This window comes from Rhinopithecus bieti, unplaced genomic scaffold (assembly GCF_001698545.2).
Source record: "Rhinopithecus bieti isolate Rb0 unplaced genomic scaffold, ASM169854v2 scaffold_30775, whole genome shotgun sequence".
Classification (NCBI taxonomy): Eukaryota; Metazoa; Chordata; class Mammalia; order Primates; family Cercopithecidae; genus Rhinopithecus; species Rhinopithecus bieti.
The window spans coordinates 1,160,769-1,186,706 of NW_016813906.1; the positions used below are offsets into that span (position 1 = coordinate 1,160,769).

Sequence of the window (25,938 nt, forward strand, 5' to 3'; positions counted from 1 at the left end):
AAAAAAAAAAAAAATTATTTATTTACTTACTTATTTTGTTTTTTTGAGACAGAGTTTCACTCTTGTTGCCTAGGCTGGAGTGCAATGGTGTGATCTCGGCTCACCACAACCTCCGTCTCCTGGGTTCCAGCAATTCTCCTGCCTCAGCCTCCCAAGTAGCTGGGATTACAGGTGTGCACCACCATGCCTGGCTAATTTTGTATTTATAGTAGAGATGGGGTTTCTCCATGTTGGTCAGACTGGTCTCAAACACCCAACCTCAGGTGATCTGTCCACCTCGGCCTCCCAAAGTGCTGGATCCCAAAGGTGTGAGCCACTGCACCTGGCCATTAATATTTATTTTATTTGGCCCGTGTAGGGGTTCAGTTTTATTATTTACTTAATTTTTAAATTTTGTAATGACGAGTCTTGCCATGTTGCCCAGGCTGGTGTTGAACCCCTGGGCTCATGTGACTCTTCCTCCTTGGCCTCAAGTGTTGGGGTTATAGGCGTGAACCATTGTGCACAGTCTGCAGTGGTTCTTGAATCTTGAAATTGATGCTTTCATTAGTTTTAGAAAAATTGTGGGAAGGGATAGGCACTCAGGTGTTCAGTATGTTGTTCTATGTGCTTTAATATTCGTATCAAATATTTAAAAAAAGTTTTAAAAAGCAAACTGACAGGTCTTGTCTCAGTTATTGACGTAGGACTCTACTCCCATTTCATTGTTTAGAGATTGCTCCTTACTCTTGAATTCCTGGCTTGCCATTTCGATTCCCTAATTTACTTCCTTAATAGCAATGTTTTCTAGTGTTCTGACTGTGAACAAATCTGAGACTTATTGCCTAAAATTCAGAAGCTTGAAATGTATTTTAGAAGCTAACACGAATGCAGAAGTAGCACAAAGAGGGGCACTGAACAGAAAGCAATCCTTGCCAAAGGTGGTAAGATCGAGAGGTAAGAAGGAGAGAAGATGCCGCTATGAAAGCTTGGTCTAAGGGACATCAGTGGGAGCAGGGAACTATACGATAGTTAGACTCAGGGATATTGCAAGAGGAGTCTGAGAACTTCTTTGCCAACCTCAAGGCTCATCGAGATACCTAGGAAATAAACTACATATGTCCAGGACAAAAGAAAAAAAAAAAAAAAAAAAAAAAGGCTGGACATGGTGGCTCATGCCTATAACCTTAGCACTTTGGTAGGCTGAGGCGGGAGGATCCCTTGAGCTCAGGAGTTTGAAACCAGCCTGTACAACATAGTGAGAACTTCACACACACACACACACACACACACACACACACACACACGAGCTATTGAAGATCAAAACAGTTTATAGATTTTGCTTCCAGCTACTCATGGAAAAATTTATCAATCCTCTGCAAGTAATACATATCAAACAAGAATGCATTTATATATACTTATAACAAGCAGCTGGGGTTAAGTAAACCAGAGTGTGAGATATAAAGTCAGACATTCTTATTGATTTCTACTTTGTCATAGCTACATGGCCTTGGCAAGTCATATTCTTTGTGGGGCCTTACTTTTTGTGAAATGAGTATAATAAAAAAATCAACCCTACCACCTTCACAGGACTATAGTGAGAAAGAGTACTGTGAACTAGTGAAGAGCATGGACTCAGGTGGGTCTGGGCTCAAGTCTTTTTTTTTTGAGACAGGGTTTGCCTTTTGTTGCCTAGGCTAGAGTACAATGGTGTGATTTTGGCTCACTGCAACCTCCATCTCCTGGGTTCAAGTGATTCTCCTGTCTCAGCCTCCCAAGTAGCTGGGATTACAGGCATGTGCCACCAAGCAGAGCTAATTTTTTTTTTTTTTTTTGTATTTTTAGTAGAGATGGGGTTTCACCATGTTGGTCAGGCTGGTCTCGAACTCCTGATTTCAAGTGATCCACCTGCCTTGGCCTCCCAAAATGCTGGGATTACAGGTGTGAGCCACTGTGCCCAGCTAGGCTCGAGTCTTAATTGTGATACTTACTTGAATATATTGGGTAAGTCTCAATGTCTTTAAACCTCAATGTCTTCATTTGTAGAATGGGATTAATGATGGTCCCTCAGGAGTGACTAGAGTATGTTGAAATTTTTGCACAATGAAGATATACAGCAATTAATATTTTCTATTAATATATAAATCAGAAATGAGACAGTGTATATATAAGTACTTTGAACATTGTAAAGAGTTATACAGTTATTAATGATGATCATCTTTACCACAAGTCTTATTTTGGTTCTTGAAAGTGATTGTATTATTTCCAAAGTCCCGAACCCTCAAGGAACTCTGATTATATGCAGGATGCTTGATCTCAGTGGGACTGAACAAACCATTGAGAGATGAGCTACCTTTGAAAGTGTCTACTTGATGCTGATTACACAGTTGGTTATGTATGCTTTACATAAAGGCCTTAAGAGGGACTCGTTCTCTTAGGGCATCCCAATGCCTTTTGGTGTTATACATCTTAAGTGTCCCAACAAATGAGGTACTTTGACAGAGAGTGGTAGAAAAAGCAAAGGACAAAGGACACATGAGGACCAGTGTATGAGCTTTGTTCTCTTTTATATTTGCCTAGGCTGATTATAGACAGAGAAACCCTAAGTATTAGTTAGGGTTCTTCAGAAAAACAGAACCAATAGGACCTATCTATCTATCTATCTATCTATCTATCTATCTATCTACCAATCATCAATCTATCTCTATCTCTGTATCTATAAAACTCAGACTGGGGCTTACACTATTGGCCCCTGGTTCTCAGGCTTTGGAGCTTGGACTGAAACTACACCACCAACTTTCCCCGGGCCTCCAGCTTACAGACTGCAGATCAAGGGACTGCTCCATACTCAAGTGAGCCAGTCCCTCATATAAAACCTCTATCTGGCCGGGGGCGGTGGCTCACTCCTGTAATCCCATCACTTTGGGAGGCTGAGGTGGGCGGATCACTTGAGGTCAGGAGTTCAAGACCAGCCTGGCCAACATGGTGAAACCCCATCTCTACTAAAAATACAAAAATTAGCCGGGCGTGGTGGTGGGCACTGGTAATCCCAGCTACTCGGGAGGCTGAGGCAGAAGAATTGCTTGAACCTGGGAGGTGGAGGTTGTAGTGAGCCGAGATTGTGCCACTGCACTTCAGCCTGGGTGACAGAGCGAGACTCCATCTCAAAAACAAAAAACAAAACAAAACGAAAAACAAAGCACACATCTGAGCCCAGAGTTGGAGACGCTTGCTGAAGAAGAATCCAGGGGAAGGTGAAGTGGTTGAAGGCCAGCTGATGCTCTCCATGCCAAAGAGATGAGCCAACAGATACACAACATTGTGTGTGAACTACAAAAGCGCCTGCTTCCACCTTTTCCGCAAAAAATTAAAATGGCTTTGTTTCACTTCTGCTTCTGAAACCTCATGCAGAAGTGTCTCCGGAGGCCCACTTTAACTGGAAACAAATTGGGAAAGGAATTCTGGGAAATGTAGTTCCCGGGAATTCTAGTCAAGCTGACACATTACAGAGGCACTACATACATACCATTTTTGTCTCTTACACAAATGCTACCATACTGTATACATTCTTTTGCACCTTGCTTAGAGGTCCTACCAAATTCTTTTTTCTTTTTCTTTTTCTTTTCTTTTCTTTTCTTTTTTGAGACTGAGTTTCGCTCTTGTTGCCCAGGTTGGAGTGCCATGGCGCAATCTCAGCTTACTGCAACCTATGCCTCCTGGGTTCAAGCTGTTCTCTTGCCTCAGCCTCTGGAGTAGCTGAGATTACAGGCGCGTGCCACCACGCCTGGCTAATTTTGTATTTTTAGTAGAGACAGGGTTTTGCCACGTTGGTCAGGCTGGTCTTGAACTCCTGACCTCAGGTGATCCACCTGCCTTGGCCTCCCAAACTGTTGGGATTACAGACGTGAGCCACCACGCCTGGCCCAAATTTTTATATATAGATTTATGCTTTTTTTTTTTTTTTTTTTTTTTTAGTGGTGGCACAGTATTCCATTGTGCTTGGGTTGTTCCAGTCCTTTGCTATTTCAAACAGTGCTTCAATGAATAGCTTTGTGCATACGTCATTTTGCATGTGTGCAAGCATATCTGTATATTAAGTCCCTGGAAGTTCAATTTCTCAGCCAAATGGTTTCTGCATTTAAAATACTTATCTATTGTCTAATTGTTCTTTATAGAGGTTATATCAATTTCCTCTCCTGTTAAGTAAAATATAACAGTGCCTGGTTTCCCATACTTGTAACACAGTATATGACCAAATCTGTTTATATTTGTACATTTTATAGGTAAAAATATATATTTCAGCATTGCAGTGTGATTGTAATTCGCATTTTTCTTTTTATGAATGGGTTTGATCTCTAGGGGATATTTCTGGGTAGGGAAAGTAAAGAATAAGTTTAGAAATTTCAATTTGAGTTAGATTCAATGTCCCTTTAAAAAGTTATCTTTAAAATACTGGCCCCTCTTCTTCCAAAACACATTTGATATTAAAGAACTTCTCGCTAGTAACAAATGATAATACTGATGAGAAATAGTACAATTTTACTATACAGCTCTATCATTTTAGTGAAAAGCAAAGAGTAAAGTTAAAACTAAAGTGGTTAAACCTGCTTTTATCCCAGTTTACAGTAGAAATATCATATACATATTTGGATTGAATGAGGAAAATTTCGTATAAATCTCTGGTTTACTGCAATTAAGCATCTTTAGAACAATCTTGGATTGTATTAGTCTGAAAAACAAGACATAGATACTAGAAAACAATTTCTAGACTATCTCTGGATGATCATTAATAACAAAATATGAAATATATTCTACATCCCAGGTGTCCAGTGTAGATCAAAGTTATCTAACACAAGTTTGTAGTTAAGTATCATAATCTGTTACTGTTAGAGATGGCCAGATTCTCTCATGTTTTTAGTTCTTTCATTCTTAGAAAAAGATTTACAGTTTGAATGGAAAGTAACTGATAATCAAAATATGTCATTAGGTATAGCTGGCAAAATATTGATGGTTCACTTTAAACTGTGGTATCTGCATATGACTTTTGTATATTTTATTGTTTCCTAGTTGAAGATTATTTGATTTAGTAGAAATTTTTTAACATTTCAGCTTTCATTGTCTAAATTCTGTCTTCTTCCTGGAAGAACTCTGTTCTGTTCAATGAGAACAAAACAGCTCCCTCCTGGGAAAGCTCTTTTCAAAAGTAAGTGCATGCATAGCCTGGCCACACAGTTGGTGTTTATAGTGGTGTTACATTTGTTAGACATTCAGGCCTGGTGCAGTGGCTCATGCCTGTAATCCTAGCACTTTGGGAGGCTGACGCAGGCAGATTCCACCAGCCTGGCCAACATGGTGAAACTCTATCTCTACCAAAAATACAAAAATTAGCTGGGTGTAGTGGTGCACACCTGTAATCCCAGCTACTCAGGAGGCTGAGGCAGGAGAATCGCTTGAATCTGGGAGGCAGAGGTTGCAGTGAGCAGAGATCGTGCCACCCAACTCCAGCCTGGGCAACAGAGCAAGACTCTGCCTCAAAAAAATAAAAATAAAAATAAAATAAAATAAAAAATAATAAATAAAGGAGAGAGCCCTGAATTTCTAACTTGACTTCTCAGGGAAGCTTCAAATGTCCTACATCTTCTTGGATTTTAAGGTGATATCCAGTGAGACAAAGATTCTCTGGGATCTAATATAGTAATGAAGGCAGGTATTTTAATGAAGGTGAGAAATTGTGTGTTTGGATGCAGGTGGCACTTTTTGATACTCACTGATGAGCTTAAGAATCTCAAAGATATTCAGGAAGTTTAAAAGACCTTGCAGAAAAAAGGGGTTTTCAGGGACAGAATTATGGTTTCCATAAGAAAACACATCACATACACCAACCCCCTGAAATAGCTAACCTTTGCCTAAGGATGCAAAACAGACTTTCTTGGATTTCTCAGTAAATCCCTGAGGTAATAGGGTACGCTGAACACAGTGAATATTTAAAGAAAGGATCTCTTCGGAGCTTCTGCCAATAAAATATTCTCTAAGTCAAAGAGTAGCCTCACCTCTCAGCTTCTTAATAATGAAAGTGCTGGTCAGAGTAGCAGATTTTGGGCATCCTCAGTGTTAGGAAAAGACTGACCAGTGCTTGTGTATCCTCTAGGAAAGTGTTCTTTTCTCATGCTTTAAAAAATTAATTTCCCCCAGTTTTGATCAGGGGACTATAATTTTTAAAAATTCTGCACTTCACTTTAGAACTAATTACTCTGCCAGTCTCGATGAAAATGGTGACTGTCTCTTACTGAAGAATGGAAGGCTTCTTACAGCTGTGTTAAGAACGGGAAAGGATTCTTCTTTTACTTTGTTCTTTTGCAATAAATGGGAAACAAATGGTTAACAGTAAGATGTAAAAATATTAGAGAAAATGTTAAAAGGAGAAAATAAACCACTCATAATCATGTTGCCTGAGCATAGTGGTTACTCTTTTTGTTTTTGAATGTTGCCTGTTGGTCCTTACTTAAATATGTACATATTTTGGGCATAGTTGCAAGTGATGTTTTTGGCAAGTATCAAGTCGCTTTATGTATATTTCATGCTAGGTCTTTAAGGAATGGGTTTTTTCTTTTTAAAGTCATCGTATGCTGCTAACATGTTTTAAAAGCCATGCGTGCCTTAATTTATCTCAACCATCATCTCACTTCATTAGAGGGGTACATTTTCTTCTGGTCATAGACATTTAGACCAAGTGCTCTTTGGGGTCATTCCTAGTTTTGATACAGAAGCCACATTATCATCCCCTCTTTATCTAGTGTGACATATAGACATGCATTCAGGTAACCTAAAAGTCATATCCATCTATTAAAGTATAGGTTAAACAGAAAAGGGGCTAAAATAATAGCCCCATTTCCTGCTCCTTGAGATTGTGATCTATCATAAGATAATGTTTGCCCACAAACATTATCAAAAGGTATCAAAACACTTCTCAAAAGTGTTGATAGCTGGGGAGCCTGTGCTTGGTTAAATCTTCTGGACCTTAGCTGATACCTCTCTATGGGAGTAATCAGTGAAAGCTTCAAACTGTCATGTTACTTGTGGTTTTTCATTTTCATTTTATTTACTTATTTATTTAGAGACAGGGTCTCACTCTGTCAGCCATGTTGGAGTACAGTGGCATGATCACAGCTCACTGCAGCCTTGACTTCCCAGGCTCAAGTGATCCTCCCACCTCAGCCTTCCGAGCAGCTGGAACTACAGGCGGGTAAGTTTTGTATTTTTTTTAGAGACGGGGTTTCGCCATGTTGCCCAGGCTGGTCTGGAACTCCTGGACTCAGGCAATCTGCTTCCCTTGCAAAGTGCTGGGATTATAGAAGTGAGCCACCAAGCCCAGCCATACTTGTGGTTTTTTAATCTGTAAGGTTAAAAAAGGCATAAAGGGCCAGGCACCATGGCTCATGCCTGCAATCCCAGCACTTTGGGAGACCGAGGCAGGCAGATAACTTGAGGTCAGGAGTTCTAGACTAGCCTGCTCTACATGGTGAAACCCCATCTCTACTAAAAATACAAAAATTAGCTGGGTGTGGTGGTGCACACCAGTAATCCCAGCTACTAGGGAAGCTGAGGCAGGAGAATCACTTGAACCCGTGAGGCAGAGGTTGCAGTGAGCCGAGATCATGCCACTGCACTCCAACTTGGGTGACAGAGTGAGACCCTAACACAAAAAATAAAACAAAATAAAATAAAATAAAATAAAATAAAATAAAATAGGCGTAAGGGTATGTAATGATAGATGCATTCGAGAGGAGTTTTAGGCAAAGTCTTCACTTATTGGTGGTCCATTTTACCTACCCAAGACAGTTTGCAATGACTCGAGTCTCTGGCTCAGAAGAGTTCTGAAAACATTACCTAGGCAAATGCATTGTTGGATGGGAAGGCTATCATGGAAGACTACCATTTGTGTTCACCCAAAACTTATTTTCTCGTTTCCCTGCATGCACAACTGGTTGAGATTTGCCAGCTTTCTTTCTTTTATTTTTCAGAAGGAGTCTTACTCTGTTGCCTAGGCTGGAGTGCAGTGGCGCGATCTCAGCTCATTGCAACCTCCGCCTCCTGAGTTTAAGCAATTCTCCTGCCTCAGCCTCCCAAGTAGTTGGGATTATAGGCGCCCACCACCATGCTTGGCTAATTTTTTGTATTTTTAGTAGAGACGGGGTTTCACCATGTTGGCCAGGCTGGTTTCGAACTCCTGACCTCAGGTGATCTGCCCGCCTCGGCCTTCCAAAGTGCTGGGATTACAGGCGTGAGCCACTGTACCCTGCCAAGTTTTGTATTTTTTAGTAGAGATGGGTTTTCACTATGTTGCCCAGGTTGGTCTTGAGCTCCTGACCTCAAGTATGTCTGCCCCACTCAGCATCTCAAAGTGCTGGAATTACAGGTATGAGCCACCGCACCCGACTGAGATTTGCCAGCTTTCTTTGCAGCTAGGTGTGGCCATGTTACTGAGTTCTGGAGAATGGGATGTGAACTCATGTGATGAGTGCCTCTTCCAGGCCTGGACCATAATGACCTTCTACAGATAAGCCTCCATGTTCTTTCTCTTTCCTGCTTGATGCAGAAGAGCATGACGTCCTTAGAATCTCTGACTTTCCTAGAAGGGGAAGCCATAAGTTGGAAGCCTGTGTCAGGAGAGAGTCATCCTCTGATTAGGAACACCTATTTTGCACTTTAGCAAGAATTAGTCTTTCGTTGTGTTAGGCAAATGAAAACTTTGGGGTTGTAACCATAACAGCTGCTAATGTTACCATAATTAATATAATTATGAAATAGAAAGTTATTTGATTTTTATAATCACACACACACAGAGACATTATTTTTGTTTCTCTGTAAACCTATGACGATGGCAGAGAGGATACTAGCTAAAAATATTTTGAAGTTAAAACACAGCTGGAAACTGAGATACTACTCAGAGAAGAAAATTATCTGTAGGATAACAAGAAGCAGCACAAAGTAATGCTTAAGCAAGAGGGAACTGGGGTCAGACTGGGTTTGAATCCTGGCTCTGCCACTTGTAATCTGCAACCTTGGACAGTTGAACTTTTTTTACTCCCATTTCCTCATTTATAAAATGGAAATAATAATAATAATAATATCTACCTTATAAGAATCTTACAAGATTCAAATGAGGTAATATGTGTTAAATGCTTATAGCAGTGCCTGGCAAAGGAAGCACTCCACAAATGTTAGTTAATTATTATTACCAAGTAAAAACCTTGTGTCAAGCAGGGGTCCAGAGTCCAGAGGAGGTGAGGGTAGGGTGGGGTGGGGAGGAGAAGCTGCTTCTACTTCTGGCTAGCACCACATGTCATCAACGTGATTCCCAACTAGGCAGGTTAAATCTTGTGGTAAGACACCTCCAAATGGAGGAGCATCTGAAGCTTCTGGAAAGAATATCCCTCCTTCCTGATCATCTGCCACAGGCATCTCCTGCCTCCTATGGGTGCTCCGGCCTTGGTCAGCACCAGATGGAAGGTTGCACATATTTCCTCCTCTTTCTCTCCAGATCCCTTCTGTTCTCCATGTCTTCAAGATGGGGAAGCAAAGCAGATATTTAGGGAGCCACAGACCTCTGTATTTATTTATTTATTTGAGATGGAGTTTAACTCTTGTGCCCAGGCTGGAGTGCCATGGCGTGATCTTGGCTCACTGCAACATCTGCTTCCCGGGTTCAAGCGATTCTCCTGCCTCAGCCTCATGAGTAGCTGGGATTACAGGTGCCCGCCACCACGCCTGGCTATTTTTTTTTTTTTTTGTATGTTTAGTAGAGACAGGGTTTCACCACGTTGGTCAGGCTGGTCTTGAACTCCTGACCTCAAGTGATCCACCTGCCTTGGCTTTCCAAAGTACTGGGATTACAGGCGTGAGCCACTGCGCCTGGCCTGTCATTATTTATTATTGGTTTTACTTCTAGTTAGCCTCAGGTAAAATGAACTGCCTTCAAAACACCTTCAGTAGTAAGCTAGAATCCTATTTAAAGTCAGTAACATGGAATCTTTATACAAAATATAGGATTGAGAGACCCAGACTAACAATTTGTTAGGTAGAAAATAAGCATAAGGATTTAAAAATTTGTATTTTTTTGTAGTAAAACATACATAATAAAACATTTACTGCTGTAACCATTTTGAGTGTACGATTGAGTGGTATTATACACATTCACAGTGTTGTGCAGCCACCAGCACTGTCTATTCCAGAAGTGGTTCATCATTGCAAACAGAAGCTCCATACTCATTCAACAACTTCCCATTCCTCCTTCCTCCCAGCCCCTGGTAACTTCTATTCGACTTTCTGTCTCTATGTATTTGTGTGTTCTTGGTGCCTCGTATAATTGGAATAATGCAGTATTTGTCTTTCTGTGTCGAGTTTATTTCACTTAGCATAATTGTTTCTAAAGTTTATCCCTATTGTAGCATGTAGCAGAATTTCTTTCCTGTTTGTGGTTAAATAATATTCCATCATAGGGTGTAGACCACGTTTTGTTTATCCATCCATCTACACGGGGTGTTTCCACCTTTTGGCTATCATGAGTAATGCTGCAATGAATATTGGTGTGAACAAGGATTTGTTAGAGTCCCTGCTTTCAATTTTTTTGGGAACATACCTGGGAGTGGAAATTCTGGTAATTCGTGTTTTTATTCTTTTGAGATGGAGTCTGACTGTGGCCCCAGCTGAAGTGCAGTGGTACAGTCTTGGCTCACTGCAACCTCCATCTCCTAGGTTCAAGTGATTCTCCTGCCTCAGCCTTTCGAGTAGCTGGGATTACAAGTGTGTGCCACCACGCCCGGCTAATTTTTGTATTTTCAGTAGAGACAAGGTTTCACCATATTGGCCAGGTTGGTCTTGCACTCCTGTCCTCAAGTGATCTGCCCACTTCGGCCTCCGAAAGTGCTGGGAGCACAGGGGTGAGCCACCACACCAGGCTAGTTTATGTTTTTAAATAGGGGATTTGTACATGTGTCTCACTGACAGGACCTGTGTCACATGGTGTGTCCTTACTGCAAGGGAATGGGGTGGTGCTGAGAAAATGAGGTTTTAATTTTTTTCTGCAGTCTTTTAAATTTTTTTTCTTTGAGATGGAGTCTTGGTCTGTTGCCCAGGCTAGAGTGCAATGGCGTGTTCTCCGCTCACTGCAGCCCATCTCCCGGGTTCAAGCAATTCTCTTGCCTCAGCCTCCCAAGTAGCTGGGACTACCGGTGCCTGCCACCACACCTGGCTAATTATTGTATTTTCAGTAGAGATGGAGTTTCGCTATGTTGGCCAGGCTGGTCTTGAACCCCTGACCTCGTGACCTATCCGCCTCAGCCTTCCAAAGTGTTGGGATTACAGGTATGAGCCACCGTGTCTGGTCTCTCCAGTATAGTAGATAAAGGCAAGATAACGTGGGCTGGGAAAAGGTGGTGAATGAGTCCACCTACAGTACCTGCCACAATTTATATCCTGGAGGATGAATTTAGAACTAAGATTCTATACTCCCCTAGCAGGGAATATGAATAAGCATTGATTCCCGATGGTACCTATAATGTTGTTGGTATTCTATAAATTCAAATTCAATATCGGCCTTTTTTCCTGGATCTAATTTTGAATGATTTTATGACTTAAGGGAACTGCTTCATCTAGTTTCAGTGGGAATTTAGATAAATCTGCTTTTGATAGGTAATTACCCATGGTTTGGTTTGTATAAAATAAGCTTTCCAACAGAAGGGGGGCACTCAGCTGTAGATGAAGATAATTAAATGATAATTAAAATGGGGGTGGTTTAGCAATAACAATACAAATGGGGAAAGGGCAAGATGGCATACTGTAAAGGAAACCATTTCTATTGGAATACTCAGAATTAAATACAACTAGTTCTGTTTAAAGATTACTATTCAAGCCGGGCGCGGTGGCTCAAGCCTGTAATCCCAGCACTTTGGGAGGCCGAGACGGGCAGATCACAAGGTCAGGAGATCGAGACCATCCTGGCTAACACGGTGAAACCCTGTCTCTACTAAAAATGCAAAAAAATTAGCCGGGCGTGGCGGTGAGCACTTGTAGTCCCAGCTACTTGGGAGGCTGAGGCAGGAGAATGGCGTGAACCCGGGAGGCGGAGCTTGCAGTGAGCCGGGATCGCGCCACTGCACTCCAACCTGGGTGACTGAGCGAGACTCCGTCTCAAAAAAAAAAAAAAAAAAAAAAAAGATTACTATTCAAAAAATATTGTTCAATTACTCCAGTATTTGCTATCTAACTTACCCAAAGACATCAAAGACACTCATTTATCACCATAAGCTTGGGAATAGGATCTAGTCACTGCAACTGCAGACTCCAGAAATTCAGAAAGAAAATTCAGCCTTATCTTTGATATACTTTTTTTTTGGAGACAGAGTCTTGTTCTGTCACCCAGGCTGGAGTGCATTGGCGAGATCTTGGCTCACTGCACCTCCACCTCCCAGGTTCAAGTGATTCTCCTGCCTCAGTCTCCCGAGTAGCTGGGATCACAGGCGCCCACCACTATGCCCAGCTAATTTTTATATTTTTAATAGAGATGGGGTTTCACTACATTGGCCAGGCTGGTCTTGAACTCCTGACCTCAGGTGATCTGCCTGTCTTAGTCACCCAGAGTGTTGGGATTACAGGTGTGAGCCACCATGCTCAGCCTGATATAAATCTTAAATGCTCTATTATTAAGAAGAAAATCACCAAGGTGACAATCTTATTAATGATGGATTCAATAATGGAATGAAGGATGGACAGAGGAAAGCATGCATTAGGCATTTTGTACGTGTCTGTCACCTATATAGCTAAAGAAAGAGAAGGATGAAGGTATTAGGATACAATCTCAGGTGAAGGTAACAGAGCCCCAAAGTAACAGTGTGCTGAACAAGATGGAAGTTTATTTCTGTCTTGTGAAGATGGTCCAGGGCAGGTATAGTGGCTCTGATCCACAAGATCATGCAGAGACCTTGGCTTCTTCCGCCCTGTTTCTTTGCCATTCCAAGCAGAGGGCTAGAGGCAAGAAAAAGGGGAAGGAAAGACCCATCCCTTACTTTTAAGGGTATGATCAGAAATCACACCCCATTGTGCTCAGGATTCAGATTTATGACCACACCTAGCTACAAATGAGTCTGGTTTTTATTTTGGATACCCATGTGTCCAGCTAAAAATTAGGGGTGCTATTATTTAAAAAGAAGAGAATACATTTTGAAATGTTATCTTAGCTGTTTGTGTTGCTATAACAACATACCTGAGACTGGGTAATTTATAAAGAACAGAAATTTATTTCTCACAGTTTTCATAGTTGGGAAGTTGAAGATCAAGGTACCAGCAGGTTTGGTTGTCTGGTGAAGGTTGCTCTTTGATTCCAAGATGGTGCCTTGTTGCTGTATGCTATGGAGGGGAGGAATGCTGTGTGTGGCTTCCTTTATAAGATCCTTAATCCCATTCATGAGGAAGAAGCCTACATGGCCTACTCACCTCTTAAAGGCCCAGCTCTTAATACTATCAATTGGCCATTGTATTAATCCATTCTCACACTGCTATAAAGAACTACCTGAGCCTAGGTAATTTATAAAGAAAAGAGATTTAATTGGTTCACAGTTCCACAGGCTGTACAGGCAGCATGGCTGGGGAGGCCACAGGAAACGTACAATCATTGGGGAAGGGCAAAGGGGAAGCAAGCACGTCTTTAGATGGCAACAGGAGAGAGAGAGTGGGGGGGGGGGGGCGGGACGTGCAACACACTTTTAAACAACCAAATCTCATGAGAACTCACTTACTATCATGAGAAGAGCAAGGGGAAAATTCTCCCCCATGATTCAATCACCTCCCACCAGGTCCCTCCCTAACATGGGGAATTACAATTTGACATGAGATTTGGGTGGGGACACAGAGCCAAACCATATTGGCCATTAAGTTTCAGCAGCTACATTTTGGAGAGGACACAGTCAAACCATAGCAGACACAATGAACCATCTTTGCTGCAATAAAATTGTTGCTATTATAGAAAACAGAACAATTATTTTAAAGCAAATTTGGAAAACTTGAAGCCAGGGGGATCTCGGGCATGTGCAGAAACAAATCTCTTTCATCCTCTTGCCATATTAATAACTCATGATTCCTTATGAGTTTTGGGACATTTAAGTGGACACCCAGAGCCAGCTATTGTTGGCTATTGCCCTGCATTAGCCCCTTGCCAAGCAAGCCAGGCCCTGGGGAATTCTACTACCATAGGAGATACACACAGACAATGCTCTCTCTCTCTCTGGCTACATTAGGTATTATAGAGTGGATTAATTCTCTAATTTTTTTTTTTTTTTTTGGAGACGGAGTCTGGCTCTGTTGCCCATGCTGGAGTGCAGTGGCACGATCTCGGCTCACTGCAAGCTCTGCTTCCCAGATTCACGCCATTCTCCTGCCTCAGCCTCCTGAGAAGCTGGGACTACAGGCAGCTGCCACCACACCCGGGTAATTTTTGTATTTTTTTTTAGTAGAGACAGGGTTTCACTGTGTTAGCCAGGATGGTCTTGATCTCCTGACCTCGTGATCCGCCTGCCTCGGCCTCCCAAAGTGTTTGGATTACAGGCGTGAGCCACCGTTCCTGGCTGCAGCCTGGATTAATTATTTACGACTGCCACTTATTTCCTGTAAAGAGGATGGTGGTCACACCCTTCCCCTGTAAACTTTATCTGCAACCTCTTCTTGTTCTAATCTGATGAACAAAAATTTGAAAAGAAGTCAATAGAAAAACTAGGACACAACCATGGTGGTGTGGGAGGCACCACAGGGAGAGGAGTCAATGGGTTGGTTGGAGAGAGAAAGTTTCTACGAGGCCTCTGGGTGGCCCATGGAGACAAAGGTGGATGTTAGGAAGAAAGAGAACCAAGAGACAGGAAGAAAATGGATAATGAGTCTGGGCACGGTGGCTCATGCCTGTAATCCCAGCACTTTGGGAGGTTGAGGTGGATGGATCACCTGAGATCAGGAGTTCGAGGCCAGCCTGGCCAACATGGTGAAACTCCGTCTCTACTAAAATTACAAAAATTAGCTAGGTGTGATGGTGCACGCCTGTAGTCCCACTACTTGGGAGGCTGAGACAGGAGAATCACTTGAACCCGGGAGGCAGAGGTTGCAGTAAGCCGAGATCGCACCATTGCACTCCAGCCTGGGAGACAGAGTAAGACTCCATCTTAAAACAACAACAACAACAACAAAAACAAAAAAACAAAGAAAATGGATAATGAGGAAAGAAAATAGGTTTCCTCCCTAATGAAAGTGAGGTAGGTCTGGGGAAGCTATGAATCTCACATATCAGAGAGGTTGAGGCAGGCATACATCTGAGGTATCAGAGGCTACTAACCTAACATAAAGGGGGCCCACAGAAAGATCGTAAGTGAGGCAGTGCTAGGGAATTACAGCAAGAACAGTGGGAACAAGTGTGTCATGGTGTGGAGGAAATCCCAGGAAAACCACCAAATGTTCAGTCTCTTGACATGCTCCAGCATTCCTCCCACTGGGACCCCAGTCCACCGACTTCCCCTCAATTACCCACTTTCCTATGACCTCCTTGCCTACCTACTTCCCACCTTGATCAGTTTGGATTCCATGGTTCATCCCTGACATCACACCCTGATATGACATTCAATACACCTGCCTCTCTCTCCATCCACACTTCCCTGGCAAAACCCCAACTCTGATGAACTTAGCACCCTTCACCCTCCATTCCCTGCCTGCACCTGAGCAGCTGGCTGTGGGTGGAGAGAAGCCCACATAGGATGGTGAATGTCAGGAGCCCACAGCCTCGTCCAGTTGTCCAGCTTATTGCCATAGTCGAGTTGTTCTCCTCCTTTGAAATGACTACATTATAGCTTTTCCTCTGTCATCAAACTTTCAATATCACCTCTCTCCTTCTCAGTCTTCGCTGTTGGCCTGGCTCCTTTTGTCTCTTTTTATTTTCATTTTATTTATTTATTATTTATTTTTTATCTTTATTGTTTTATTTTTTGAGACAGAGTCTTGGCAGGGCACATTGGCTCACACCTGTAATCCCAGCACTTTGGGAGGCCAAGGTGAGTGGATCACTTGAGGTCAGGAGTTCAAGATGGAGTCTTGCTCTGTCGCTCAGGCTGGAGTGCAATGGCGTGATCTTGGCTCACTGCAATCTCCGCCTCCCAGGTTCAAGCAATTCTCTGTCTCAGCCTCCTGAGTAGCTGGGGTTATAGACATGCGCCACCACACCCAGCTAATTTTTGTATTTTTAGTAGAGATGAGGTTTTACCATGTTGGCTAGGCTGGTCTTGAACTCCTGACCTCAAGAGATCCACCCACCTCTGCCTCCCAAAGTTCTGGGATTACAGGCATGATTTTTTATTTTTATTTTTCGAGATGGAGTCTCACTCTGTTGCCTAGGCTGGAGTGCAGTGGTGCGATCATAGCTCACTGTAACCTGGAACTCCTGGGTTCAAGACATCCTTCTGCCTCAGCTTCCCAAATAGCTGAGACTACAGGTGTGTGCCACTACACTTGGCTTGTGTTTCCTTTTTTCACTAAAGAAATGAAAACAATCAGCAGAGAATGATTCAGAATCTTCAAATGTACCTTCATTGGTAGCCACCTATGCTCTGCCTTCTGGAGAGCTGCGATGAATGTCCCATCCTTGCTCCTATTGCTGGCACTGTGCACTCCCTGGTCCATGCCTTCTTGCCTGCTCAAGGACTTGCTCTTGCAATCATCCCCTTCCTCTGTGTCATTATCTGCCCTCCACTACTGGGTTATTCCCATCAGTGTACAAACATGTGGCAATACTTCCCAGTCAAGAGAATACCTCCCCGGGCCCAGCATGGTGGCTCATGCTTGTAATCCCAGCCCTTTGGGATTGGGAGGCCAAGACAGGAAAATCACTTGAGGCCGAGTTTGAGATCAGCTTGGGCAACATAGCGAGACTCCGTCTATACAAAAATAATGAAAAAAATTAGCTAGGTGTAGTGGTGCTCACCTGAGGCTGCAACAAGGTATGATTGTGCCACTACATTCCAACCTAAAAAAAAGAAAGGAAGGAAAAAAAGAAGGAAGAAATAAAAGGAAAGTAAGATAAAGAAATAAATAAAGGAAATGCCTCTCTGATTCCCATATCCTCCTCCAGCAATGGCTCCATTTCTGTGCTTCTCTCAACAGCAACACTCCAAAAAATCCTGAAATACTGTATTGGGTGGGACTTTCTCTGTGGTCCTGGAACTGATGAGGGCCAAAGATGGAGACAATTAAGTGTATTAAGAGATGGTTTAACTGTCTCTGTTTCTCCCAGCTGTCACTTCCCTTTTCCTATCAATTCTTAGTTTATATTAAAAAGAAACAAATAGAGGGATCACACCGACTGTCAGCCTAGTGGGGAGAGCTGTGCCCTTCATTTTCCTCCTGTAAAGCAAGTGAGGAGTCCCAGAGATCCACTGTGACTGCGAGTGGAGGGGATGATGTTCTTTCTCCAGCTGGGCATCTGTCTCCCTCTGCCCATCTGAATGGGGGACATGGGAGCTGGGGGATGGTCAGGCAGAGGGGAGGCTGCAGCAGGCAGCTTGTCCTCCTTGTTGGGAGTGTTAGTTTTTGTGATTCAAGGAAACCTAAGGAAAGGTTTTGAGCTCACCAACCAGGACTGTCAGGGATGAAGCAGGAGGGGAAGCTTAGCGGGTGGAAGAGGTCTGAGCCAAGGTCAGGTATCCCACCTCAGGAAATTGGCAGCAGGAGTTGAAAAGAAGAGACTCCTCCAGGTCCACACTCCAACTCCAAAAGCCAGTTGCCTTGTGGGAGTGGGTGGGAACGAGATTAAAATTATTGATGAGATTAGCACTTAAAATGCGATGGTGTTAGTAGTCAAAGGCACCAGAAAGTTAGGAAATCTGCTCAATATTTCATTAAGTAACAGGAAAATGAAATTCAATTGGAAAGTGATTGAAAGCAACAATGGAAGAAAATTAAAGCTGCTTGTTGTCTACACTAAGTCCAGACTTTTCAATAGACCTGTTGCATCTTTACTTGTCTCCTCTATCTCATCTCTTACTTTCTTTTGCTTTATTTTTTAGACATTAAAATGTATTTTATCAATGCTGTACATGTATTGTTTCAAAAGTCATGTAAATAGTTATAAATATGTAAAAAAATTAAAATCAAACAGTTTTAAAACGCTTAGAATAAAAAGGATTATCCAATGCCTTCCCCCCAGAAGCAACTTCTTTCCATTTTTAAACTGTTTCTTTAGGTTTTCTTTATCTCTATTTTTTTTCCCCAGATAACATATGTACTGCTGCTTCTTGATTTTTTAGTTTTATGCGTTATATATTGACTTCCTGTTGTGGGAGATAAGGAGTTGGTCTTTATACCCTCTGTTTCTTCTTATCATCCTCCCAATATTTCTTTCTCCTTCCTTCTCCCTCCCTCCCTCCCTCCCTCTCTCTCTCTCTCTCTTTCTTCTTCCTCTCTCTTTCAATGAGAAACTGATCTTTTTACCCTGTTTTTTCTTATCATCCTTCCAATCTTTCCCTCCNCTTTCTTTGGTAGGAGACTTTTTATTACTGATTCAATCTTTATACTCATTATTGATCTGTTTAGATTTTCTATTTCTTCAGGTCCTTTATTAATTTTCTGTCTGGATTGTTGAAAGTGGGATATTAAAGTCCCTTACTATTATTGTATTGAGATCTATGTCTCCTTTCAGTTTCTCTCCCTTCCTTCCTTCCTTCCTTCCTGCCTTCCTTCCTTCCTTCCTTCCTTCCTTCTTTTTGAGTCTTACTCTATTGCCCAGGCTGGAATGCAGTGCCACGATTTCTGCTCCCTGCAACCTCTGCCTCCCAGGCTCAAGCTATTCTCCTGCCTCAGCCTCCTGAGTAGCTGGGATTACAGGAACACACCACCACGTGCAGCTATTTTTTTTTTTTTTTTTCCCGTGTTTTAGTAGAAATGGGTTTCACCATGTTGGCCAGGCTGGTCTTGAACTCACAACCTCAAATGATCCACCTGCCTCAGTCTCCCAAAGTGCTGGGATTACAGGCATGAGCCACCAGGCCTGGCTGAGGTTCTAGTTTTTTGATTGGGTGGTAGAGGGACAGTCACCCAGCTGTGTGGGGGTGAGGAGAGGATCTAGGAGTCTTTTTCTTCCTATGAAGATTTTCACTCATTCCTGCTTTCATCTCCTTCTAGCAACCTCACCTTCCCGCAACCTCACCTTCCCAAGTACTTGGTACCTTCAACTCTTGAGGTTCTTTGGTATGAATTAGACCACTTCTTTTTGTTTGTTTGTTTTTTTGAGATGGAGTCTCGCTTTGTCGCCCAGGCTGGAGTGCAGTAGTGCAATCTCGGCTCACTGCAAGATCCGCCTCCTAGGTTCACACCATTCTCCTGTCTCAGCCTCCCGAGTAGCTGGGACTACAGGCGCCCGCCACCACACCTGGCTAATTTTTTGTATTTTTTAGTAGAGACGGAGTTTCACCGTGTTAGCCAGGATGGTCTCGATCTCCTGAACTCGTGATCCACCCACCTCGGCCTCCCAAAGTGTTGGGATTACAGGCATGAGCCACTGCACCCGGCCGAATTAGACTACTTCTTGCTCCTCTAGACTATAGATCCTCAACTTTAAATTTTTTTCAGGCTTTTGAGTCACTTACAACTCATCCATCTATTTTCTTTTCTTTTGCTTTTCTCTTTTCTTAGATGGAGTTTCGCTCTGTTGCATTGACTGGAGTGCAGTGGCGTAATCTCGGCTCACTGCAACCTCTGCCTCCCAGGTTCAAGTGAGTCTCCTGCCTTAGCCTCCTAAGTAGCTGGGACTACAGGCACACGCCACCACACCCAGCTAATTTTTTATATTTTAGTAGAGACGGGGTTTCACCAGGTTGGCCAGGCTGGTCTTGAACTCCTGACCTCAGGCGATCCACCCGCCTCAGCCTTCCAAAGTGCTGAGATTGCATGTGTGAGCCACTGTGCCCGGCCTCATCCATCTACTTTCTAGATTCCAAAATTGTACTGACATCTCTCGTATTCTCCTATCACTGCTCTTGTTTTCTCTGTTCCATAGGTTTATGCATTTTAAACACTGTTGTCATTTTAGTGAGAATTCAAGAGGAAACAGAAATAAATGCAGCTGGAGAAGCATCCCACCATCCTGACCACAGCTGATCTTCCCTGGAAACCATGAACCACGCTGTCCAGACGCTCTGAAGATCCAGAGATCTTCACTCTCGCCAACAGCGGCCACTCCTCAACTACGAAATGCTCAAGGAGGAGCAGGAGGTGGCTGTGCTGAGGGTGCCCCACAACCCTGCTCCCCAACATCCACCATGATCCACATCCACAGTGAGACCGCTGTGCCTGACCACGTCATCTGGTCCCTCTTCATGAACTGGTGCTACGGGGCTTCATAGCATTCACCTACTCCGTGAAGTCTAGGGACAGGAAGATGGTTGGTGACCTGAGCGGGGCCCAGGCCTATGCCTCCACTGCCAAGCGCCTGAACATTTGTACCCTTATCCTGGACATCCATGTGACCACAGCACTCATCATCCTTTTCACCAGTAGCTCTATGATAATATTCCAAGCAATTTCTCAAACGGTAAAGAATCTCCAAGGTCAGCAGTAGCGCCCAGTTACTTGCTGTCCACCGCAGGCCCTACACCCTGGGCCTGAGTTTTTTATCAGCCCTTTATTCTCACATACTTTTCTACAATGGCATTCAATAAAGTGCAAGTGTTCCTGGAAAAAAGAAAGAAAGAAAGAAATGCAGCTGTTCAGTCCTCCACATTCAGCCCAGAGGTCTTTATTCTCTCAACCCACTTCAACCAGACTTTTACCCCTGCCACTTTGCTGAAACTGTTCTTATCAAGGTCAAAACTTTGCCTAATCCACTGGACAACTCTCAAGCCTTATCTTACTTAAATTCTCAGTAGGATTTGATATGATTAATCCCTTCTCCTTGAAGCCCTCTCTGTCTTTCCTGCCGTCTCTCGGTGTCCTTTTCTGGCATCTCCTTCTCACCTCTAACTGTTGTGTGCCCTCGGGCTCAGTCCTTTTTTCTTCTCTACTTACATTCTCTTGGGTGGCATGCGGTCATGTGGGTTTAAATACCATCTATTTGCCAATATCTATTGGCTCTCCATATCCGTGGGTTCCGTGTACATGGAGTCAACCAACTGTGGATCAGAAATATTCAGAAAAAAATTATGTTTGTACTGAACATGTACAGAATTTTCTTGTCATCATAGCAAGAATGACAAACAATAAAGTATAACAACTATTTATATAGCATTTGCATTGTATTAGGTATGATATCAGTAATTTAGCTATGATTTAAAGTACACAAGCCAGATGCAGTGGCTCATGCCTGTAATCCCAGCACTCTGGGAGGCTGAGGCAGGTGGATCACTTGAGGTCAGGAGTTCAAGACCAGCCTGGCTAACATGGCAAAACCCCGTCTCTACTAAAATACAAGTTAGCCGGGTGTGATGACATACACCTGTAGTCTCAGCTACTCGGGAGGCTGAGGCAGGAGAATCGCTTGAACCTGGGAGGTGGAGGTTGCAGTGACCTGAGATTGCACCACTACACTCCAGCCTGGGTGACAGAGTGAGACTTTTCTCAANTTTTGAGATGGAGTCTCGCTTTGTCGCCCAGGCTGGAGTGCAGTAGTGCAATCTCGGCTCACTGCAAGATCCGCCTCCTAGGTTCACACCATTCTCCTGTCTCAGCCTCCCGAGTAGCTGGGACTACAGGCGCCCGCCACCACACCTGGCTAATTTTTTGTATTTTTTAGTAGAGACGGAGTTTCACCGTGTTAGCCAGGATGGTCTCGATCTCCTGAACTCGTGATCCACCCACCTCGGCCTCCCAAAGTGTTGGGATTACAGGCATGAGCCACTGCACCCGGCCGAATTAGACTACTTCTTGCTCCTCTAGACTATAGATCCTCAACTTTAAATTTTTTTCAGGCTTTTGAGTCACTTACAACTCATCCATCTATTTTCTTTTCTTTTTGCTTTTCTCTTTTCTTAGATGGAGTTTCGCTCTGTTGCATTGACTGGAGTGCAGTGGCGTAATCTCGGCTCACTGCAACCTCTGCCTCCCAGGTTCAAGTGAGTCTCCTGCCTTAGCCTCCTAAGTAGCTGGGACTACAGGCACACGCCACCACACCCAGCTAATTTTTTATATTTTTAGTAGAGACGGGGTTTCACCAGGTTGGCCAGGCTGGTCTTGAACTCCTGACCTCAGGCGATCCACCCGCCTCAGCCTTCCAAAGTGCTGAGATTGCATGTGTGAGCCACTGTGCCCGGCCTCATCCATCTACTTTCTAGATTCCAAAATTGTACTGACATCTCTCGTATTCTCCTATCACTGCTCTTGTTTTCTCTGTTCCATAGGTTTATGCATTTTAAACACTGTTGTCATTTTAGTGAGAATTCAAGAGGAAACAGAAATAAATGCAGCTGGAGAAGCATCCCACCATCCTGACCACAGCTGATCTTCCCTGGAAACCATGAACCACGCTGTCCAGACGCTCTGAAGATCCAGAGATCTTCACTCTCGCCAACAGCGGCCACTCCTCAACTACGAAATGCTCAAGGAGGAGCAGGAGGTGGCTGTGCTGAGGGTGCCCCACAACCCTGCTCCCCCAACATCCACCATGATCCACATCCACAGTGAGACCGCTGTGCCTGACCACGTCATCTGGTCCCTCTTCATGAACTGGTGCTACGGGGGCTTCATAGCATTCACCTACTCCGTGAAGTCTAGGGACAGGAAGATGGTTGGTGACCTGAGCGGGGCCCAGGCCTATGCCTCCACTGCCAAGCGCCTGAACATTTGTACCCTTATCCTGGACATCCATGTGACCACAGCACTCATCATCCTTTTCACCAGTAGCTCTATGATAATATTCCAAGCAATTTCTCAAACGGTAAAGAATCTCCAAGGTCAGCAGTAGCGCCCAGTTACTTGCTGTCCACCGCAGGCCCTACACCCTGGGCCTGAGTTTTTTATCAGCCCTTTATTCTCACATACTTTTCTACAATGGCATTCAATAAAGTGCAAGTGTTCCTGGAAAAAAGAAAGAAAGAAAGAAATGCAGCTGTTCAGTCCTCCACATTCAGCCCAGAGGTCTTTATTCTCTCAACCCACTTCAACCAGACTTTTACCCCTGCCACTTTGCTGAAACTGTTCTTATCAAGGTCAAAACTTTGCCTAATCCACTGGACAACTCTCAAGCCTTATCTTACTTAAATTCTCAGTAGGATTTGATATGATTAATCCCTTCTCCTTGAAGCCCTCTCTGTCTTTCCTGCCGTCTCTCGGTGTCCTTTTCTGGCATCTCCTTCTCACCTCTAACTGTTGTGTGCCCTCGGGCTCAGTCCTTTTTTCTTCTCTACTTACATTCTCTTGGGTGGCATGCGGTCATGTGGGTTTAAATACCATCTATTTGCCAATATCTATTGGCTCTCCATATCCGTGGGTTCCGTGTACATGGAGTCAACCAACTGTGGATCAGAAATATTCAGAAAAAAATTATGTTTGTACTGAACATGTACAGAATTTTCTTGTCATCATAGCAAGAATGACAAACAATAAAGTATAACAACTATTTATATAGCATTTGCATTGTATTAGGTATGATATCAGTAATTTAGCTATGATTTAAAGTACACAAGCCAGATGCAGTGGCTCATGCCTGTAATCCCAGCACTCTGGGAGGCTGAGGCAGGTGGATCACTTGAGGTCAGGAGTTCAAGACCAGCCTGGCTAACATGGCAAAACCCCGTCTCTACTAAAAATACAAGTTAGCCGGGTGTGATGACATACACCTGTAGTCTCAGCTACTCGGGAGGCTGAGGCAGGAGAATCGCTTGAACCTGGGAGGTGGAGGTTGCAGTGACCTGAGATTGCACCACTACACTCCAGCCTGGGTGACAGAGTGAGACTTTTTCTCAAAAAAAAAAAAAAAAAAAAAAAAAGAGAGAAAAGAAAGAAAGAAAAAGAAATACACAGGAGAATATGCATTGGTTATATGCAAATACTACACCACTTTTTTTTTTGTTTGTTTTTGAGTCTGTCACCCAGGGTGGAGTACAGTGGTGCAATCGTGGCTCACTGCAGCTTTGACCTTTCTGGCTCGAGCAATCCTTTTGCCTCAGCTTCCTGAGTAGCTGGAACTACAGGCGTGAGCCTCCACACTGGGCTAATTTTTGTATTTTTCATAGAGATGGAGTTCCGCCATATTGCCCAGTCTGGTCTCCAACTCCTGGGCTCAAGTGATCTTCCCACCTCAGCTTCCCAATATGCTGGGATTACCAGGTGTGATGAGCCACTGCACCTGGCCTACTACACCATTTTGTATCAGGAACTTGAGCATCTGTGGATTTTGGTATCCCCAGGAGGTCCTGGAACCAATCCCCCTGCATACCACAGTCGACTGTACATATCTTCAGCTCCAACCTCTGCAACACCCTGGAGCTTCATACCTGTATATGTTTACCCATCTATCTGAGACTTCCCATTGGAAGTCCAATAAGTGTCTCAAATTGGACCTCTTCAAAATAGAACTTGCTTTTATCCTTCAAATCGCCTACCTCAGTCTTCTCCATTTCAGTATATACTACCAAGATTCACCTAGATTTTGCTCGGGTTGAACACCCAGGGGTCATCCTTGGTTAGGCTATTCCCCTGACACCTACATTAATCCACCTTCATGATCCAATTTCAACTCCAAAATATATCTTGGTTGGTGGGGCACAATGACTCATGTCCATAATTCCAGCACTTTGGGATACTGAGGTGGGCAGATCATTTGAGCCCAGGAGTTCAAGATCAGCCTGGGCAACATAGTGAGACCCTAAAAATACTAAAAAAACAAGAACAAAAACAAACAAACAAACAAAAAACACCAAAAAAAAAAAAAAAAAAACCCAGCAAAAAGAAATGCAAAGCATATCTTGGTCAAACAACTTCTCACCATGTCCTCTGCTGCTCCCCTAGTCCAAGTCACCCCTCTCTTACCTGGACACCTGTCATGGCTGCCAGTCTTATGGTTTTTCTGCCATCATTCTTGCTCCTTTCCCACACTGCAGTCTATTTTCTGCATAGCAGTGTGAGTACTATTTATTTAGTTAGTTATTTTAGAGACAGGGTCCCACTCTGTTGCCCAGGCTGGAGTTCAGTGGTGTAATCAAAGCTCACTAGTGTAATCAAAGCTCACTGCAGCCTCAAATTCCTGGGCTCAATCCTCCTGCCTCAGCCTCCTGAGTAGCTGGGACCATAGGCGTGAGCCACCGTGCCTAGCTGAGAGTGCTGTTTACAAAGAGCAAGTCAGCCAGGTCACCCCTACTCATAGCCATCCAATGGCATCCATCACACTCTGGATGAAACCACCTGCTTACCAAGGCCTACAAGGCTTAACAAAGACACGCCTCCACCTCCCTCTCAACCTCACTCTCACACTGTTCTGGTCACACCAGCCTTCATGCTTTTCCTTCACATGCCCAGCTCAGCCCTGCCTCAGATCTTTATGTTTCTTCTTTTGCCTGATGCTTTCCTTGAAGATCTTTATGTCATTCACATATCTGCTTAAATGCCATCTCCTCAAAGAAGTCTTCTCTGGCTATCCTCTCTAAAAGAAGCCCCCTTCCTCATCAGTCTCCATCTCCTTAGATAGCTGCCTGCTTCTGGCCGGGTGCAGTGCCTCACGCCTGTAATCCCAGCACTTTGGGAGGCTGAGGTGGATGGATCTCTTGAGGTCAGGAGTTTGAGACCAGCCTGGCCAACATGGTGAAACCCGTCTCCACTAGAAACACAAAAATTAGCCAAGCGTGGTGGCGGGTGCCTGTAATCCCAGCTACTAGGGAGGCTGAGGCAGGAGAATCACTTGAACCCAGGAGACTCTGTCTCAAAAATAAATAAATAAATAAATAAATAAAA

The 25,938-nt window shown here is 43.6% G+C and overlaps 2 pseudogenes across 1 annotated transcript; both read left to right on the plus strand.

Annotated features, from left to right (window-relative positions):
• LOC108513355 (interferon-induced transmembrane protein 1 pseudogene) overlaps nucleotides 1-21,203 on the plus strand; it is a 68,573-nt pseudogene extending 47,370 nt beyond the window's left edge.
• A 1,221-nt stretch (nucleotides 21,204-22,424) lies between these two features.
• On the plus strand, nucleotides 22,425-23,080 carry LOC108513356 (interferon-induced transmembrane protein 3 pseudogene; annotated as a pseudogene). Its single transcript, XR_001880867.1, has one exon. The product of XR_001880867.1 is annotated as an interferon-induced transmembrane protein 3 pseudogene (transcript).
• Nucleotides 23,081-25,938: the final 2,858 nt, after the last annotated feature.